This window comes from Neomonachus schauinslandi, chromosome 10, assembly GCF_002201575.2.
Source record: "Neomonachus schauinslandi chromosome 10, ASM220157v2, whole genome shotgun sequence".
Taxonomy (NCBI): domain Eukaryota; kingdom Metazoa; phylum Chordata; class Mammalia; order Carnivora; family Phocidae; genus Neomonachus; species Neomonachus schauinslandi.
Window position 1 is genome coordinate 37,730,306 of NC_058412.1, and position 8,252 is coordinate 37,738,557.

At 41.7% G+C, this 8,252-nt stretch overlaps 1 pseudogene; it reads right to left on the bottom strand.

The window, feature by feature from the left end:
* Nucleotides 1-4,830: 4,830 nt before the first annotated feature.
* LOC110587416 lies at nt 4,831-6,672 on the bottom strand (annotated as a pseudogene).
* Nucleotides 6,673-8,252: the final 1,580 nt, after the last annotated feature.

Below are 8,252 nucleotides of genomic sequence, written 5' to 3' on the forward strand. Positions count from 1 at the left end.
CTGGATTACTCATACTTCTTGATTTCAAAACTTACTACAATGCTACAGTAATCAAAAACAATGTGGTACTAGAATAAAGACAGACATATAGACCAATGGAATAGAATAGGCAGCCCAGAAATAAGCTGTCACATATATGGTTAAATGGTTTCTGGCAAGAGTGCCAGGACCACTCAATAGGGAAAGGACAGCCTTTTCAGCAAATGGTGCTGGGAAAACTGGATATCCACATGCAAAAGAATGAAGTTGGACCCTTACCTAACACCACCTACAACATTTAACTCACAATGGATCAAAGACCTAGATGTAAGACCTAAAACTATAGAACTCTTTGAAGAAAACATACGGCAGAAGCTTCATGATGTTCAATTTAGCAATGATTTCTTGGATAGGACCTCAAAGGTGCAGGCAACTAAAGAAAAGATAAACAAATTGGACTTCATGAAAATTTTTTTTAAATTTATGCATCAAAAAATACCACCAACAGAATAAAAAGACAACCCACAGGATGGGAGAAAAGATGGGTAAATCCCCTATCTGATAAAGGATTAATATCCAGAATATATAGCGGCCTTCTAAGATTCAACAGCCAAAAAACAAACAACTGAATTCAAAAATGAACAAAGGACTTGAATAGATATTTTTCCTAAAACAATATATGAATGCCCAATAAGCACATCAAAAGATGCTTGACATGACTATCATTAGAGAAATGCAAACCAAAACTACAATAGGATATCACCTCATGCCCATTCGTATGGCTACTACCAAAAACCCCTAAAATAACAAGTGTTGACAAGGATGGGGAGAAATTAGAACCCTTATGTACTATTAAGGGAAATGTAAATTGCTGCAGCCTTTATGGAAAACAGTATAGAGTTTCCTCCAAAAATTAAAGTAGAATTACCATATGATCCAGCAATTCCACTTCTGGCTATTTATACAAAAGAACTGAAAGCAGGGTCTCAAAGAGATATTTGTGCACCCATGTTCATAGACGCATTATTCACAATAGCTAAAATGTGAAAGCAACCCAAGTGTCCAATGACAGATGAATAGATAAGCAAAATATGTTATATACATACAATGGAGCATTATTCAGCCTTAAGAAGAAAGGGGATTTTGACACATGCTAACAACATGGATGAACCTTGAGGATATTATGTTAATTGAAATAAGCCAGACAAAAAAAGGCAAGTACTATATGATTCCACTTATATGAGGTACTTAGAAAAAAATCATAGAGACAGAAAATACAAGGATGGTTTCCTGGGGCTGGGGTGAGGGGTGGGAGTTGTTTCATGGGTATAGAGTTTTAGTTTTAGAGATGAAAAGAGTTCTGGAGATGGATGGTGGTGATGGTTGCACAACACTATGACTATATTTAATACCACTGAACTATAGCCTTAAAAATGGTTAAGATGGTAAATTTTATGTGTATTTTACCACAATTTTTAAAATTGGAAAAAAAAAATCACTTGGGAGCTCTTAACCTGAAGCCCAGCTGTACCTCTGACCAATTAATTACATCAGACTTTTCTGAGGGTAGGATCCAGGCATCTGTATTTTTTTTTTTAAGCTCTCCTGGTAATCCAAGTGGTCAAAACTGAATCCCTGCACACTAAAGGTAAAGTAGATGTCATTTCTTCCTTTTCAAACTCTTCAGGAACAACACTGTGTGAAATGTTGTATAGGATCACCTGTACATTAAAAAAATTAAAAACCTGTATTATTGGGGCACTTGGGTGGTTAAGTGTCCGACTCTTGATTTTGGCTCAGGTCATGATCTCCAGGGTCCTGGGATGGAGCCTTGTGTTGGGCTCTGTGCTCAGTGGGGAATCTGCTTTAGGATTTCTCTCCCTCTCCCTCTGCCCCCACTCCCCCCCCCCCCCCCCCCGGCACTCTCTCTCTCTCAAATAAATTTTTTAAAAACCTGTGTTATTTAAATGATTATTTCTCTTGTATCTTTTTTCCACCCTTTCCCCTTTTGTACTTTCCCTCTTCCTCCCTTTCTGCCAAGTATACCTAATTGAATTTTGTCTAAGTTCAGTGTTTGTATGATGTTCTGTCTGTCCTCCATCAGTTTGCCTTCCAAAGCAGAGATTCATGCCTTCCTGGCCTTTCCAGCTCCGAATTTATATCTTGTCTCAAGATCTAGTTCCAGTATGTAACTCACCATCCCCTTCCCTTTCTTTACCTTTCATTCCATAGGTATGAACGTATGAATGAATATAGCTCTCACCTAAATCACATGCCTGAGTTGCTGCCTTAACTTCTAGCATTCCTGAGATGGGTGTGCCCGTCAAGTCTGTCTGGAATCCTCATTTTCTCATATTCATTGCACATGGGTTCTCAGGGCTTAGACATGTCAGCCAATTGAAGAGAAGAAGTCTTCTTTGGGCTCCTTGAGACTAGGTGTGGTGTTAGTTGTTGACTGAGTTGGGTGTGAAAAGCAGGACAGTTAGGGGAGGTAGAAAGATGAAAGCCTCTGTGCACTAGTCTCCATGCAAAACCCTAGAGATCCACTTATGAAAGGCACAGCACCTGCCCTGAGGAAATCACAGTCTAAAGGGGACCTAGGTAATTAAACAGGTGATTAAAATGCCTTATAAGGCATTTAGTAAGTAAGTGCTGTGCTAGAGGTGAGTATAGGTTTTAAGGAACCAAAACTACCATGGGGAGGTGAAGGAGGAGTCAAGGAAGGTTCTTGTAGAGGCCTTAAGTTTTAACTTATTTTTAACTTAAAAAATACACAGGTAGGGGCGCCTGGGTGGCTCAGTTGGTTAAGTGTCTGATACTTAATTTCAGCTCAGGTCATGATCTCAGGGTTGTGAGATCAAGCCCCGAGTTGGGCTCTGTGCTGGGGGTGGAGCCTACTTGAGATTCTCTCTCTCTCTTCCTTTCCCTCTGCGCACCACCCGGCCTCTCTCTCTCTAGAAAAACAAAAACAAAAACAAACAACAACAAAAAACCCCACAGGTAACACAGATTCACCATAGCAAATTAGAGTGAATTAAGAAAGAACATTGAAGATGAACATAAACACCTTTTTGAAAATGCTCTAACTTACCAAAAACTAATGATGTACTGTATGGTGACTAACATAACATAATAAAATTAAAAAAAAAAGAAAGAAAATGCTCTAACTTGTGCCAAGTTGGAGGGAGTTATGAGACCAAATGTATGATCACTCACTGTATATGGTGCTATCCATGCTTGGTGACAAGTACCTGAAAATGCTGACTGAGTGCTATTCTGAAATCAATGCTCTGTAAGAGACAGGTCCCTGGAGAGGTAAGAGAGGGTAAACCTGGAACCCAGTCTTTAGAGGAGCTCCCCCCCATTCTCTAATTGCTGGCAACAAAAGTTACCCAATGAATGTTTTCATTAAAACATTGAGGAGTCCTTTTGTTTGGGGTATGCCTTGCACCCTATTTTATTTTTCATTGCATGTATCCCATAAGCACCAAATGTGTGCCCCCAACTACTGAGGGGTGCAGAATGCAAAAGGAGATATAGATCAGCTGCTCCTCCATAGGGATACCAATTTTGCCAGGAACATATAAAATGAACATTATATGCTCCTGAGGACAAAATTTCTTTCTGAGTATGCAATCTCAGTGCCTATGGGGTTGGCCACAGCCTAGGAATTTAAAATATGTGTTGAAAATTGAATAAATGGGGTGCCTACGTGGCTCAGTCAGTTAAGAGTCTGCCTTCGGCTCTCATCATGATACTGGGGTTCTGGGACGGAGTCCCACATCAGGTTCCCTGCTCGGCAGGGAGTCTGCTTCTCCCTCTCCCTCCACCCCTGCTGGTGCTTTCTCTCCCTCCCTCTCTCTCAAATAAATAAATAAAATCTTAAAAAAAAAAAAGAAAATTGAATGAATGTATGAAACAAGGGGAAAACACTGAAGTCAGTTTATGTGCTCCTTACAGATTATGTGACAGACCACAAGGGTAATAGCAACTTTTTTGTTTTTATTAATTAATTAATTTCAATTGTAGTTATTGATATACTATCATGGTTCCTGATCCAAAAGATACAAAAGACTTTTTTATATTTAAAAGTCTCACTCCTGGTTGCACAAATCTGTCAATATATTAGAAACCACTGAATTGTACACTTTAAACAGGTGAATAGTATGTGAATAAATAAATAAATAAGCTAAAAAAGGAAAAATTCTCCCTCCTATCCTCTCACCTTCATGCCTTGGCCACTCTGTTTTCCCAGAGGCAACCCTGTGACCAGTTTTCTTCTTCCAGAGATATAGAGACAGAGATACAGAAATATGTATCTATATATTTGTTTCCTTCACACTTTTTGGTTTTTGTTTTGTTTTTTTTGAGCAGTAAAAGGCTATACTTTCTCCCTCTTCTGAATACAAAATCCTTGAGAAAGATGGAGTCTGACTACCGGGATGGTAGATGTACTGGCCATGTGGCTGCAGAGGGGAGGCGGCAGGCAGGCACCTCCTGTGCCTGTGAGCAGGGCTGAAGCTGTGTTGGTGGAAGGGTAGGAGATGCAGCAAACCAGAGACTGCAAGGAAGACTTTGCTTAGTTTGACATTCAGGCTCCCTGGTCTTTTGCCACTGTAAAAGGTGACAAACATATCCCAGTGTGCATAGGACTTTCTGTTTTAAAACAAGTTCCAGAAAATCTCCAGTCCCAGAACTATTAAATCATCCTAGTAGATTGATCCTCTTTTTTTTTTTTTTTTTCTCCCCAGGAGACGGTGAGTTTTAATTTATCTTTTCTGGATAGAGTTTTGATTTGCTCTTGAATGTTCCAGGGTGGTGAGACCAGGAGGAAGCACAGGATGTAGAGATCTATTCCATGTAATCTTCTCCCTCGGTGCCATCTCCACTATCAACGGAGACAGCAGCATGCCTACTTGCAGAACCGAACTGGGAACTGAACTTGGAGGCCAGGTCTTCTTCAGGTTCTCTGTCTCGGGTTCAGATCAGGGGACTTGACCTCTTTTGCCATCTTTCCTATGTGACTCCTTCCAGTGGTCTTTCTTCCCTCATCTCCTGAACTACAGCTGGAGTTCCCACTTTGACCTTTTGGGCATTCATCCCACACACTGAATTTTCTTCTTTCCCTGCTGGTCCTTTCTCAGACGGTTGAGCAGGAACTACCCCACCCCTTGTAGGGGGATGCTGCTCTGTGTCTGAGCTCTGAGATCCAACAGGAGGGCTAGAACTTCACTGCACCCAAGCATTCTGCTTTGGTAGAGGAGCTGGCATTACCTTTAGACACTGTTCAGGTTTGGGAGGTTTAGAAGTTGGAGAGTGACAGTCTTCCTCTTAATTGAGTGTTTCATTTTCTAGAGACTTCTCATGCTCTCTCTTTGGTGCACTTCTGCCTGGGGGGGCTGAGGTCCCAGCCTGTGATGACTCACTTCCTGTCTTCAACTGTTCCGTTTCTTGAGTTTCTTTATTTTGCCAGCTTAGAATCTCTCCCGAGGCTGACATTCTAGTTTTGCTTCATCTAGCTGACACTCTTCTGTTCCTTCTTTCCCCTGTCCCTTCTGTAGCTACTCTTCTACTTCTCCTTCTCTAGCACCTGTGTCATCAGGCTTTGCCTTTCCATAGACAGGCTGCTCGAATGGGCTGTGATGTGCTAGCAGAGGAACCATCCTCCTTGGAAGTATTCCAAGGCTTTAGACTCGGTTTGTTGGGGGCACCTCTATCATCATGCCTCTAATCATCCTGAGAGTAATCATCTCTAGAGCTCCTGACCAATCATCTCTTCTGTCATATCTGTCTTCATAGCGGTCCCTTCCTCCTCTATAGACATCATCCCAATGGTACCCACTACCAAATGCTCTTCTGCCACTGCCTATCCTAGAATCATGACCTCTGTCATAGTCTCTGCTGCTTCAGTCATCACAGTGATCCCAGCCCCCGTATCAATCCATATCCTGTTGTGGGCCATCATGGTACCACATCCCAATGCCCATTATGATATTGGCCAGAATCATAACAATCTGGCACTTGTCTCCAAAGCTATCATCACCTCTTCTAGGCAGGTAGTCATCAAAGCTGTCTGTCTCAAGATGGGCCCTCCAGTGTGCATCTGTTTTGTCAGAATCCTGATTTTTATCTCCACCAGAAAAATGATCATTCCTGCTTTTATCCTGTGTTTGAGCAGCAAGGTCCACTCAGATTCTCCTGTTGCCTAGAGACTCCTCATTTGAGGCTCAGGGCACTGAGCAAGGAATTCCAACTCAGGTCCTCAAACTTAGCATAACCCAATTCTTTCATGCTCTCTGGGTTGCTGGGTTCACGTGGTAAATGTACTGCACTGATATTTAATCGTCCAAAGAATTCCTTAACAGAGTCTTCTGTCACAGCACAGGGCACGTTCCCTAGAAAAGCAGTGAGGGTGGCAATTTGGGAAGATAGATCTGCTCGATATTGGGTTCCTGAGCAGCCCATGGAGCAGAGGCAGGATAGAATGGTCAACTGGAGGAGTCCTATACACATGGTCATCAGTACTGTGCCAAGTGGCTGAAACATCTCCTTCCAGGTTATCTGTTTCATCAGCCCAGATGACTGGTTCAGGGACTTAGGTGCTTCCTCCACCAGTATCCCATTCTCAACCAGAAAGTCTGTTAGGAAGATAGTCCCCCCCTTCTTCTTCTTCTTTTTTGCTGGGGCTGCCATGTTGGGACAGAGAGAGAGCGACTGACCCATTTATGATTATAAAATGTTCCCCCTGTATTTCTAGTAATCTTTCTTACCTTAAAGTTGACTTTACCACCGACTGGGAGAAAATATTTGCAAAAGATGTATCTGATAAAGGACTATTATCCAAAATATGCAAAGGACTCCTAAAACTCAACAATTAAAGAACAATTCAATAAAAAAATAGGCAAAAGACCTGAACAAACACCTATTTGCTATGTAGAGAGAGCAAATAAGCATATAAAAACATGCTCAAATTATGTGTCATTAGGGAAATGCAAATCAAAACAAGATACCCCTACACATCTATTACAGCAGCGGAAGTCCGAAACACTGACGATACCAAATTCTGGCAAGGATGTGGAACAACAGAAACTCTAGATCATTGCTGGTGGGAATGCAAATGGCGTAGGCTCTTCAGAAGACGCTTTGCTGGCTTCTTACAAAACTAAATAAACTCTTACCTTTTACCCAATGGAATTCAAAGCTTATGTCCACACAAGAACTTGCACATGGGTGTTAGTAGCAGCTGTATTCATGATTGCCAAAACCGGGAAGCTACCAAGATGTCCTGCCATGGGTGAACGGATAAATAAACTGGGGTCCATCCAGACAATGGAATATTACTCAGTGCTAAAAAAGAAATGAACTATTGGGGTGCCTGGGTGGCTCAGTCGTTAAGCGTCTGCCTTCGGCTCAGGTCATGATCCCAGGGTCCTGGGATCAAGCCCCGCATCGGGCTCCCTGCTGGGCAGGAAGCCTGCTTCTCCCTCTCCCACCCCCCCTGCTTGTGTTCCCTCTCTTGCTGTGTCTCTCTCTGTCAAATAAATAAATAACATCTTTAAAAAAAAAAAAAAAAAGAAATGAACTATTTATCAAACCCTGAAATGACATGGAGGAAGCAAATGCACTTAGGATATTAATCATAATTATTTTATAGCCTGTGTCTGATATCTTCGATATCTCAATTTCCTGTGGATCTGATCTATTTCTGTGTTTTTCTTATGATTTTCTGTCACTTGGTTCTGTTTGTTGGCATAATTTGTAAGTTTTTGTTTAAATGCTAAACACTGTGTATGAATAATTGTAGAAGCTCTATATAATGCTTTCCTTCTCCGGAGATAATTTAACTTTCTTCTGGCAGAAAGAGTAGGGGCAGGTCACCCTAATCCAATTAGGGAATACAATATTTTGACACTTTTTTTTAAGGCAAATTTGTTTCCGCTTTGTCCTTATTTCCCTTTGTTGTGTGTCTAGAGTCTCAACTGGAGGTGTTTTTCAGAGCTCCAACTCCTTGCTGGGCCTTCACTTCCACTTTTTGACTCTCCAGCCCAATGAGACTGTTTCACTCGTTATCTGCCTCTTTCTGCTTGGGCTTCTGATCTCTTACCTGCATGGTGCATGGCTAAGGAATCAGCAAATGCCTTGGTGGGAAAAGGAGTTGGAATATCAGCTCACTTTTCAATAATTCTCTTTTCTCTGGGATGCGAGCCCTTCCAATCCTGGCTCTCTTTCTAGCCTTGAACTCCACATTTTGTTCTGGTAGCCCTGAGACTCCT